This window comes from Lontra canadensis, unplaced genomic scaffold (assembly GCF_010015895.1).
Source record: "Lontra canadensis isolate GAN:19392208 unplaced genomic scaffold, GSC_riverotter_1.0 scaffold130, whole genome shotgun sequence".
Lineage (NCBI taxonomy): Eukaryota > Metazoa > Chordata > Mammalia > Carnivora > Mustelidae > Lontra > Lontra canadensis.
The window spans coordinates 3,271,481-3,284,593 of NW_022631124.1; the positions used below are offsets into that span (position 1 = coordinate 3,271,481).

At 35.7% G+C, this 13,113-nt stretch overlaps 1 protein-coding gene across 10 annotated transcripts in view; it reads left to right on the plus strand.

The window, feature by feature from the left end:
* The window catches only part of CCDC138 (coiled-coil domain containing 138), a 114,979-nt gene that overhangs the window by 37,729 nt on the left and 64,137 nt on the right, over nt 1-13,113 (plus strand). The gene's annotated exons all lie outside the window — the stretch shown is intronic.

The window sequence follows — 13,113 nt, forward strand, 5'->3', positions numbered from 1 at the left end:
CTGGTACAGGATAAGGGTCTAACTTCATTTTTCACATGTGGATATCTGGTTTTCCCACCACCATTTTCCCCATTGAGTAATTTTGGCATCCTTGACAAACATCATTTCAGCATGTCTGTGAGGTCCTATTTCTGGGCTCTCTGTTCCATTGGTCTGTATATTTTTCTTTATGCAAATACCATACTCTTTTAATTACTTGTAGCTTTGTAGCAAGTTTGAAATTAGGAAGTGTGAGACCTTCAACTTTGTTCTTTTTCAAGATTATTTTTTTGTTAGTTCACTGTGCCTGGAGATTCCATAGTAGTAGTCTATGTTATACAAAAGTTTTACATTTTTATGTAGTTGAACTCATACCATTTCTTTTATTTCTACCACCATATCAGTGTTAAAGTAGACTTACTTCTCTTGCCCTGACATTTGGAAAATCTTTATCTTTGTATTTTTTGTTTCTAGGCTTGTTATTTTTTCATGGGTAACTTTGAAACATTTATCTATGATATATTTTGATGTAATAGTAGAGATACTCTTTCTTTCCTTTCTTTTCTTTCTTCCTTTCTTTCTTTCTTTCTTTCTTTCTTTCTTTCTTTCTTTCTTTCTTTCTTTTTACACTTTCATTTTTTAAATGGTAAGCAAGTTGTCCTTGTGGAGTAACTCCTGTTTTACCCATTGATTTGAAATGTGTGTGAGATACATATTGTATATGAAATGTATTTATGAGGTTGGGTCTATTTTTTTTTAGTTACTATTCTGTTCCATTTATCTGTATGTTCCTGTACTACTACCGCAGTGTTCTGATTAATTCTGACTTTAATATATGCTTATACATGGGCAGGGAAGTTTCTGGTTATTCTTAGAAGAAATTTGTAATTGTCTAAAATACTCATTTTAATATAATTTTTAAAAGGCTTTTTATATTTTCTTGTTACTGCATTTAATTTTTGGATTAATTAAGAATTGGTATCTTTATAATAAATTTTTCCATCCCTCATTTTATATAGTTTTTCATGTTTTTAAATGAAGTGTATATTTTTATACATGTGTATTTTGCATGTTTTCTTTTTTATTTAGTTTACTAGGTTTGGAAATTTTTTTGGTATTATGAATATGACTTTTTTACCATCTCTAAAATTGGATACTGTTAGTATTTGGAAGATTTTTATATTTTTAGCAACTGGACAATTCACTGAAATCAGTTCTGATAATTTAAAAAAATATTTTTCTTATGTTTTCTAGTTAAGTGCACATTATTTAGAATTAATGAAAATATTGTCTGCTTTTCAATGTCACACATTTTATTCCATTTTCTCATCAATTTTGCAAGTTCAGATACATAAAAGACAGGGTTTTTCTATTGCTTTATGTAGTCAGTCCTTCCAGAAGAAGGTAAATAATAGAGATGATAGTAGATAACATCCCCGTCTTGGCCTGCCTTTAGTGGCTCTAATTTTGAAGGGTTTCACAATAAAATACATTTGGTTTTTTAAAAATCAGGTTTTTTAAAAATACAGAATTAAACTGTTCTCTTTGTTCATCTTTGTCTTTTTCCTCTTTCGTAGGAAGCTGAAAGATTCTCAGAGACAGGGGATATTATCTTAACTCCCTCTCTGTGACCTGTTTTCCTTTGTAGGTTTTAGGAGCTCAAATAAATTTTTGTGAATTGAGCATTTATGGGAGATACCTGAAAATTCTTTTTTGTGTGTAGAAAATTCTTCTTTGTGTTGAAATAGATTATATAGTTGCTCGTATTGTTTTTACAGTATAATTATTGTTCAGTATTACTAGTTTTAGATAGTGCAGCATTTTGACCAAACAGTTCTATACATTACTCAGTACTCACCATAAGTGTAGTCTCCATCTGTCACTGTATGTTATTACAGTATTATTGACTGTATTCCCTATACTGTGTTTTCATCCCTGTGACTTATTTATTTTCTAACTGAAAGTTTATACTGCTTAATCCCTTTTTTTATTTCACTCATTCTCCAGCCCACCTCCTTTCTGGCAATCACCATTTGTTGTCTGCACATAAGGGTCTGTCCATTCGTTCATTCATTTGTTTATTCCTTTATTTTTTGGATTTCACAAAGAAATGAGGTCATATAAATGAAATGGACCCCTCCGGGTCATCCATGTTGTTGCAAATGGCAAGATCCCATTTGTTTTTATGGCTGGGTAATATTCCATTGTATATTAACATAACCATTATGTTCTTTATTCATTCCTCTATTGGTGGACACTTGGGTTGTTTCCATATCTTGGCTATTTTAAATAATGCTGCAGTAAACACAGGTGCACCTATCTTTTTGAATGCATATGTATTTTTTTTTGGGGGGGGTAAACACCTAGTAGTAGAATTACTTGATCATATGGTACTTCTTTTTTTGATTTTTTGAGGAACATCCATACTGTTTTCCATACTGGCTATATATCCCCATCAACAGTATATGAAGGTTCCCTTTTCTTCCTACCTTGCCAGTACTTGTTATTTCTTATCTTTGTTAATAGCCATTCTGACAGGTGTGAGGTAATACCTCATTATGGTTTTGATTTACATTTCCCTGATCATCAGTGAAGTTGATCATTTTTTCATCAGTTGGGCTATTGTCTTCTCTTGGACATCAGTATGTCTTCTTTGGAAAAATACATATTCGGGTTCACTTCCCATTTTTAATCAGATTGTTTGGGTTTTTTTGGTATTGGATTATGTAAGTTCTACATATATTGTGGATATTAACCCCTCATTGGATATATCATTTGCGCATACCTTCTTCCTTTCAGTAGGTCGCTTGTTTTGTGGATGGTTTCCTTTGTTATATGAAAGCTTTTTATTCTGGTGTAGTCCAGATAGTTTATTTTTGCTTTTGTTGTTCTTGTCTGAGGAGACATCTAGAAAAATGTTACTGAAGCTGATGTCAAAGAGATTATTGCCATTGTTTTCTTCTAGGAGTTTTATGTTTCAGTTTCAGGTCTTCGATCTCACATTTGTGTCTTCGATCCATTTTGAGTTAATTTTTATGTATGGTTTAAGGGTGTGGTCCAGTTTCATTCTTTTACATAGCTGTCCAGTTTTCCCAACACCATTAATTGAACAGACTGTCTTTCCCCATTGTATATTCTTTTTTTTTTTTTTTAAAGATTTTATTTATTTATTTGACAGACAGAGATCACAAGTAGGCAGAGAGAGAGAGAGAGGAGGAGGCAGGCTTCCCACTGAGCGGAGAGCCCGATGCGGGGCTCGATCCCAGGACCCTGAAATCACGACCTGAGCCGAAGGCAGAGGCTTTAATCCACTGAGCCACCCAGGTGCCCCTCCCCATTGTATGTTCTTTCCTCCTTTTTTATAGATTAGTTGACCACATAAGCTTGGGTTCTGTACTCTATTCTGTTGCATTGATCTGTGTGCCTATTTTTGTGTCTCTATCATATGTTATGATTACTACAACTTCATAGTATATCTTGACATCTGGGATTGTGATATCTCAAGATTGTTTTTGCTATTTGAAGTCTTTTGTGGTTCCATACATATTTAAGGATTATTTGTTCTAGTTCAGTGAAAAGTGCGGTTGGTATTTTGATTGGGATTGTGTTGAATGTTTAGACATTTTAACAATATTTAATTCCAACAGTAAGTGAACACAGAATATCTTTCCATTTGTTTGTGTCATCTTCAGTTTCTTTCATCGTTGTTTTATAGTTTTCAGAGTACAGGTCTTTAGCGCCTTGGTTAAGTTTATTCCTAGGTATTTTATTCCTTTTGGTGTAGTTGTAAATGGGATTGTTTTCTTAATCTCTCCTACCACTTCTTCATTATTAGTTTATAGAAATGCAACCAATTTCTGTATATTAAGTTTTTATCCTGCAACTTTACTGAATTCATTTATCAGTTATAATAGGTTTTGATGGAACTTCAGTGACAGTTTAACTTCTTCCTGATCAATGTGGATGCCTTTTTTTTTTTCTGATTTATTAACATATAATGTATTATTTGTTTCAGGGGTACAGGTCTGTGATTCATCAGTCTTACACAATTCACAGTGCTCACCGTAGCTCACGATGTCTGTCACCCAACTACCCTATCCCTCCCACCAGCCTCCACTCCAGCAACCCTCAGTTTGTTTCCTGAGATTAAGAGTGTCTTATGGTTTGTCTCCCACTCTGGTTTCATCTTGTTTCATTTTCCCCTCTCCTATGACCCTCTGCCTTTTTTCTCAAATTCTACATATCAGTGAGATCATATGATAATTGTCTTTCTTTGATTGACTTACTTCGTTTAGCATAATACCCTCTAGTAACATCCATGTCATTGCACATGGCAAGATTTCTTTTTTTGATGACTGCATAGTATTCCACTGTGTGTACATGTGTGTGTGTATAGTTCTAGTTTCAAAGCATTGTACACACACACACACACACACACACACACACCCCACATCTGCTTTTATCCATTTGCCTGTTGATGAACATCTAGGCTCTTCCCATAGTTTGGCTATTGTGGACATTGCTGCTATAACCATTCAGGTGCAGGTGCCCCTTCAGATCACTACATTGTATCTTAGGAGTAAATACCCACTAGTGCAACTGCTGGGTCGAAGGGTAGCTCTATTTCCAGCTTTTTGAGGAACCTCCATACTGTTTTCCAGAGTGGCTGTGCCAGCTTGCATTCCCATCAACAGTGTAGGAGGGTTCCCCTTTCTCTGCATCCTCGCCAACATCTGTCGTTTCCTGACTTGTTAATTTTAGCCATCCTGACTGGTGTGAGGTGATATCTCATTATTATTTTGATTTGTATTTCCCTGATGCCAAGTGATGTCGAGCCCTTTTTCATGTGTCTGTTGGCCATTTGGATGTCTTTTTTGGAGAAATGTCTGTTCATCTCTTCTGCCTGTTTCTGGACTGGTTCTTTGGGTGTTTGAGTTTGATAAATTCTAATATTTGTTCTTTGGGTGTTGAGTTTGAGCAGTTCTTTCTAGATTTTGGATACTAGCCCTTTATCTGATATTTCATTTGCAGATATCTTCTCCCATTCTGTTGGTTGTCTTTTGGTTTTGTTGACTTTTTCCTTTTGCTGTGCAAAACCTTTTAATCTTGATGAAGTCACAACAGTTTATTTTGTCTTTGCTTTCCTTTGGCGATATGTCTAGGAAGAAGTTGCTGTGGCTGACATTGATGAGGTTGCTGCCTGTGTCATCCTCTAGGATTTTAATGGATTCCTGTCTCACATTTAGGTCTTTCATCCATTTGACTTTGTATTTGTATGTAGGGTAAGAAAGTGGTTTAGTTTAATTCCTCTGCATGTGGCTGTCCATTTTTCACAACACCATTTGTTGAAGAGACTTTCTTTTTTCCATTGGACATTCTTTCCTGTTTTGTCAAAGATTAGTTGACCATAGGGTTGAGGGTACATTTCTGGGCTCTCTATTCTGTTCCATTGATCTTTGTGTCTGTTTTTGTGCCAGTACCGTACTGTCATGATGATTACAGCTTTGTAATAAAGCAGTTTTGGAGTGGAGTCTTTTGGGTTTTCCACTAAAGTATCATATCATCTGCAAAGAGTGACCGTTTGACTTCTTTGCTGATTCAGAGGCCTTTTATTCTTTTTTGTTGTCTGATTGCTGAGGCTAGGACTTCTAGCACTATGTCGAATAGCAGTGGTGACACTGGACATCCCTGCTGTGTTCCTGACCTGAGGGGGGAAGCTCTCAGTTTTTCCCCATTGAGAATAATATTGGTGGTGGGCATTTTGTGGATAGCGTTTATGATACTGAGGTATGTAACCTCTATCTCTACACTGTGAAGAGTTTTGATCAAGAAAGGATGCTGTACTTTGTCACATGCTTTTTCTGCATCTATTGAGAGGATCGTATGGTTCTTGTTTTTTCTTTTATTAATGTATTGTATCACATTGATTGATTTGTGGATATTGAACCAGCCTTGCAGCTCAGGGATAAATCCCACTTGGTCATGGTGAATAATCCTTTTAATGTACTATTGGATCCAACTGGCTAGAATTTTGGTGAGAATTTTGTCATCCATGTTCATCAGGGATATTGGTCTGTAATTCTCCCTTTTGATGGGGTCTTGTCTGGTTTTGGGATCAAGGTAATGCTGGCCTCACGAAATGAGTTTGGAAGTTTTCCTTACATTTCTGTTTTTTGGAACAGTTTCAGGAGAATAGGTATTAATTCTTTAAATGTTGGGTAGAATTCCCTTGGGAAGCCATCTGGCCCTGGGCTCTTGTTTGTTGGGAGATGTTAATGACTGCTTCAATTTCCTTGCTGGTTATGGGTCTGTTGAGGTTTTTTATTTCTTCCTGGTTCAGTTTTGGTAGTTTGTATGTCTCTAGGAATGCATTCATTTCTTCCACATCCATTTCTTTCACATTCCATGCCACATTTGGTGGCATATAGCTGCTTATGCTATGTTCTTATAATTGTGTATATTTCTTTGGTGTTGGTTGTGATCTCTCCTCTTTCATTCATGATTTTATTAATTTGGGTCCTTTCTCTTTTCTTTTTCATAAGTCTGGCCTGGGGTTTATCAATCTTAATAATTCTTTCAAAGAACCAACTCCTAATTTCATTGATTTGTTCTACTGTTCTTTTGGTTTCTATTTCATTGATTTCTTCTCTGATCTTTACTATTTCTCTTATCCTGCTGGGGTTAGGCTTTCTTTGCTCTTCTTTCTCCAGTTCCTTTAGGTGCAGGGTTAGGTTGTGTACTTGAGACCTTTCTTATTTCTTGAGAAAGTCTCGTATTGCTATATACTTTCCTCTCAGGACCACCTTTGCTTCATCCCATAGATTTTGAACAGTCATGTTTTCATTTTCATTTGTTTCCATGAATTTTTTAAAATTTTTTAAATTCTTCTTTAATTTCCTGGTTAACCCAATCATTCTTTAGTAGGATGCTCTTTAGGCTCCATGTGTTCTTTCCCACTTTCCTCTTGTGATTGAGTTCTAGTTTCAAAGCATTGTGGTCTGAAAATATGCAGGGAATGATCTCAGTCTTTTGATACTGGTTGAGGCCTGATTTGTGAACCAGGATGTGATCTATTCTGGAGAATGTTCCATGTGCCCTAAAGAAGCATGTGTATTCTGTTGCTTTGGGATGGAATGTTCTGACTATATCTGTGATGTCCATCTGGTCCAGTGTGTCATTTAAAGCCTTATTTCCTTGGTGATCTTTTGCTTAGATTGTCCATTTCAGTGAAGGGGAGGTGTTAAAGTCCCCTACTATCATTATATTATTGTTGATGTGTTTCTTTGATTTTGTTATTATTTGGTTTATATTGGCTTCTCCCATGTTAGGAGCATAAATATTTAAAATTGTTAGATTTTCTTGCTGGATAGACCCTTTAGGTACAATATAGTGTTCTTCCTCATCTCTTATTATAGTCTTTGCCTTCAAGTCTAATTTATCTGATATAATGATTACTACCCCAGCTTTCTTTTGATGTCCATTAGCATGGTAAATTGTTTTCCACCCCCTCACTTTAAATCTGGAAGTGTCTTGGGGTCTAAAATGAGTCTCTTGCAGACAGTGTTTATCGATGGGTCTTTTGTTGTTGTTGTTGTTGTTTTTAATCCAATCTGATACCCTGTGTCATTTGATTGGGGCATTTAGCCCATTTACATTCAGGGTGACTATTGAAAGATATGAATTTAGTGGCATTGTATTGCCTGTAAGGTATCTGTTACTGTATATTGTCTCTGTTCCTTTCTGGTCTGTTACTTTTAGGCTCTTTCTTTGCTTAGAGGACCCCTTTTAATATTTCCTTTAGCTAGATTGGCCAAGTGAAGAGAGGCCAATCCAAGATTACTAAAATTGGGAATAAAAGTGGATATATTATCTGCCTATAGATAGGTTTATAAGGAAATGCTATGAATAATTATAGACTAATAAAATAGATAAGTAACAAATTCCTAGAGAGACAGAAACTATCAAAAATGACTCAAGAAGAAACAGAAAAGTTAAATTGATCTGTAACAAGTAAGGAGATTAAATTAATCAAAAGCCTACCTTCAAAGAAAAGGCCTTCTTTTCTTTGGTGAAATTGCTTCACTGGTGAATTCTACCAGACATTTTAAAAATTAATAAGAATTCTTCATGAACTTTTCTCAAAAACAGAGAAGGGTCCCACGCTTACCAATTCATTTTATGAGGCCAGCATTACCATGATAACAAAACCAAACAAATATATCACAAGAACACTAGAAACCAATCTCTCTTGATTGCTGACTCAAAAATCCTCAATCCAATATAAGTAAATGGAATCCAGCCACATAAAAAAGAATTATATACCATAACTGAGTATATTTTATCCCAGGAATGTAAGGTTGACTTAACCTTTAGAAATCAGCTCGTAATACATGATATCAGTAGAATAAAGACAGAAGTCACATGATTTTCTCAGTAGATACAGAAAAAATATTTGACAATCCAACATACCTTTATGATAAAAGCAGTGAAATGCTAGAAGTAAAAGGGAACTTCCTTAACCTGAAAAGCATATCTACAGAACCTCCACAGCTAACATTATACTTAATGAAGAAAAACTGTATGCTTTCTCTCTAAAATTAGGAACAAGAGAATACTTACTCTTACCTCTTCTATTCAACATTGTACTGGAGGTTGTAGCCAGGGCGGTTAGTTAAGAAAATGAAATAAAGACATCCAGAGTAGAAAGAAAGTAAAACTATTTGCAGATGATATGATCTCATTTATATAAAAACCTAAGAAATTCACTAAAAAACTACTAAAACTAATACACAAATTAAGGTTAAAGGATACAAATTCACTATTCAAAAAATCAATTGTGTATTTATACACTAGCAATGAACAATTTGAAAATGAATTTAAGAAAACAATTCATTGTCAGTGACACCAAAAAGAATAAACTATTTAGGAATCAGGTTTTCAAAAGAAGTGTAAAACTCATGCTCTGAAAACTGTGAAATATTGCTGAAAAATTAAAAAGATCTAATTAAGATCGAATGACATCCTTATTCATAGTTTGGAATACTTAGTATACTAATACTTCCTAAACTGATCTACATATTCAGTGCAACTTTTATAAAATCCCAGCTGGCTTCTTGGCAGAAATTAATAACCTCTCCTGAAATTCATATGGAAATGCCAGAGACCTAGAATATCCAAAAGAAGGTTGAAAAAGGACAGAGTTGGAGGACTCACTGATTTTAAGGACTTCCTGATTTTAAGTTTTCCTGCAAAGATACAGTAATGAATAGAATGTAATGTTGGCATTAGGATAGATATATATAGATCAAGGGTCTAGAATTGAGAATCCAGAAATGAACCCTCACAGTGCATCCAGGGCCTACACATGAGAGGTAAAAAGTACAAAACTCTTTGGCAAAAACATACAAGTAAATTGTGCCATTGGATTTGGTGGTGTTTTCTTAAATATGACAAAAGCACAAGGAACCAAAGAAAGAAGATAAATTGAGTTTTATCAAAATTTAAAACTTAACTGATTAAAAAATGGGTAAAAGACCTGGATAGACATTTTTTAAAAAGATTTATTTTAGAGAGAGCGCATGCACACTGAGGGGTGGGGAGGGGCAGAGGGAAAGAGAATCTTAAACTCCCACTGAGCATGGAGCCTCACGCGGGGCTTGATCCCATGACCCTGAGATCATGACCTGAGCCGAAATCAGGAGTTGGTGCTCAACTGACTGAGCCACCCAGGTGCCCCATGAATAGAAATTTTTTCTAAAGAAGATACCTACATAGCCAATAGGTATATGAAAAAATCAGTATCATAGATAATCTGAGAAGTACAGATCAAAACAAAACTACAGTGAGATCTCATCTCACACCTCAGAGGTCTTAAGTATTCTTACCACCCCCTCCAAAGGGGAAAAAAAAGTAACTGTGGATATGTTAATTAGCTTGGTTGTGGTAGTCATTTCACAGTGCATGCCTATACTAAGATATCACATTATACACCTTAGATATATTCAGTTTGTCAGTCATTTTAGTAATGGGGGATGTGGAAATAACATGTGAGAAAACATGGAATTGGGAAAAGAGCAGTGTATTTTAATTGTTTACAAAAGGTCTGGATGGCTGGAGTACCAGGTGTGAACAGAGAAATGGGCAGAGAGAATAAAGCAGGGTTGAAGCATGGTGATCTTTGGGGGCCTTGCCAGCCAGTTTGACTTCTACATCTCTGCAGCCCTAGCCCCTTATAGTGCCTTGATAAAAACACATGTCCAATAAATGCTGACTGTTTTTGAGACCGAACAGAAGACAGACAAACCTCTGTTGTTGAGAAAATTCTAACTAATAAAAAAAATCTGAGACAACACTTTTTTTTAACGTTTGTGCTTCAGAGGATACCATCATGGAAGTCAAAAGACAACCCTGCTGATGAAGGAAATATTTTTCAAATCACATATCTGATAAGGGGCTTCCATCTGAAATATTTTTTAAAAAGCCTTATAACTCAGTGATAAAAAGAAAGCCCAATTAAAAATGCACTATGGATCTGATTAGACATTTCTCTAAAAATCATATACAAATGGTCAATTAGCACATGAAATTATGTTCAACATTACAAATTTGGGAAATGCAAATCAAAACCACGTTGATATATCCTACCCACTAGTATGGTTAAGATTAAAAAAGAATAATAATCTTAATTGTAGCCAAAATGTGAATGAAGAAATTGAAACTCTTACACTGCTGGTGAAAATGTAAAACTGTGTAGTACATTTGGAAAATGGTCTGGCATTTCCTGAAAAGATTTAACATTGATTTACTATATAAGTCAGCAGTTATACTTCTAGGTAGGAGTTATACTCCTAGGTAGGAGAAATATGTGCACAGAGAAATTTATACATGAATGTTCATAGCAGCATGATTCATAATAGCCAAAAAGTGGAAACAACCCAAATGTCCATCAGTGGACAAATGGATAAATAAGACGGTCTGTATATACAGTGGAGTAGGATTTGGTGGTAAAAAGGAATGATATATTTGATGCATACTACAGCATGAATGAACTTTGAAGATATTGGCAGTGAAAGAAGCAAGTCACAAGAGACCACATATTGTATGATTACATTTATATGAAAAATCCAGAAAAGGTAAACGTATAGAGGAAGGCAGATTGGTGGTTGCCTCAGGCTGGAATAGTTGGGGAAAATATTGAGGTGACTGCTAATGTTAGGGGTTTGGGGGAGTAGGTGATAAAAGTGTTCTAAAACTAACTGTGGTGATGATTTAACAATTGTGTGAATATACTAAAAATCATTTAATTGTACACTTTAAATAGGGGAAGTTTATGGTGTGTGAATTATAAAATTATTAACAGTAAATTCACCACAACAAAAACAAACTATAACCATCCCTTTGTGGTTCTCTTAGTCTTAATGTCTCCCAAGTCTCTTTAAACTTGGGATACTTCACTTCCTCCACCATCCTTCTTGCCTCCCATTTTTTGTACAGATAATTTGTCGGAGAGTCAGGCTCAGTTGAGTATCTCACATTCTTAATTTTTTTGCATGCTTCCTTTTAGTGTTATATAACCTGTATGACAAAGTTCTCATTCTCCTTCTCCTCCTCCTTCCTTCATCCTCCTTTCTTCTTCTTCTTCTTCCCCCTCTTCCCTCCTTCCAGCTAGGTAGTTGAACTCACAATCCCAAGATCAAGGGCCATGTGCTCTACTGACTGAGCCAGCCAGGCACCCTAAATCACTTTGATTCAGTTTTAAAGATTTTTATTTATTTGGTAGGGAGAGCGCCTGCACACAAGCAGGGGGAGCAGGAGGAAGAGGGAGAAGCAGGCTCCCTGCTGACCAGGGAGCCCAACTCAGGGCTCGATTCCAAGACCCTGGGATCATGACCTGAGCTGGAGTGAGGCAGACGCTTAACTGAACCACCCAGGTGCCTCTTCCCCAGTTTGAAATCTCATTAAAATATAGGGTGAGAGGGATTAAGTATATAATGTTTTACTGGAGTTATGGCCTTAAGAGAGATTAAGTAGTTGCTAAATTCCATTCACCCACAAAAGTACAGGTTAGACATTTTTCAACTTGAGGTATCTCTAATTTTTCAATTTTGCTTGAAATTTCATTCCAGAAAGTGATAAGTAGTAGGAAACCAGTGAAGACCTTTAAGGAGAAAATAGCATCAGGTTTATGCTTTAAAAGGATCCTGTTGGCTGTTACATGGAAGTAGGTTTGAAGGTGCCAGAGCAGATGCTGAACATTTAGGAAACTCCTAAGTAGTTTGGGTGAAAGAAGGTAGTAATTTTTGTTAGAATCGTGGTTATGGAATCAGGAGTAGACTGTTGAGGTAAAATAGATGAGACTTTGTAATGGATCTGGTATATAAATTGTTGTGTCCAGTTTGGCTCCCAGGTTTCTAACTGTTGTAAAACTGGGTGAATGTAAGTAGCATTCACTTAAAATAAATGCTGGAGTAGATCTGGGTTTGAGCCTCCTTCATCTGATAAATTCTGGACAAGCTCCGTTTGTGATACCAAAATGGATGTGTCTGTTAGGTTTTGATATAAGGGACCAGAGCTCAGGGAAGAGAGATATAAAGAGATATGTAAAGGGATGCATAAAGATACGTAAATATGGAAATCAGTCTGTATGAGTTAATACTAAATTTGAAGAATCCCAACATTTTATGACCAGGTGAGTGACAGTGAGCCAACCATAGAGACAGATAGTGACTAGAGAAGTAGAAGGAAAAGTAGGAGAAATTGGTGTCAGAGAAGCCAGTATTTCTAAAGGAGGAAGTGGTCAGAAGTCCCTAGATTGTACTATGAAAGGTCAGATACATCCTTCCAAACTCGTGTGTTTATTTCCATACCTATCGATCAAATTACATATGATTTTGTATCCTAGCTTTTATTGTTTTTGCTTAATTTATCATTAATATTTTTCTTGTTCACAATCTTTAGTTCCCTGAGTGGATATATACATGACTTAACCATTTCCTTATTGCTAGGTAATTAAGTTACCTCTGCATTTTTGTTTTTGCAAAGAATGTGACTTAAAGTATTTTTGTACTTGTGCTTTTGGAGGGGTGTATTCTAGGTGTTTTTCTTAGGCTAATATACCAGAAGTAGTAGTATTCC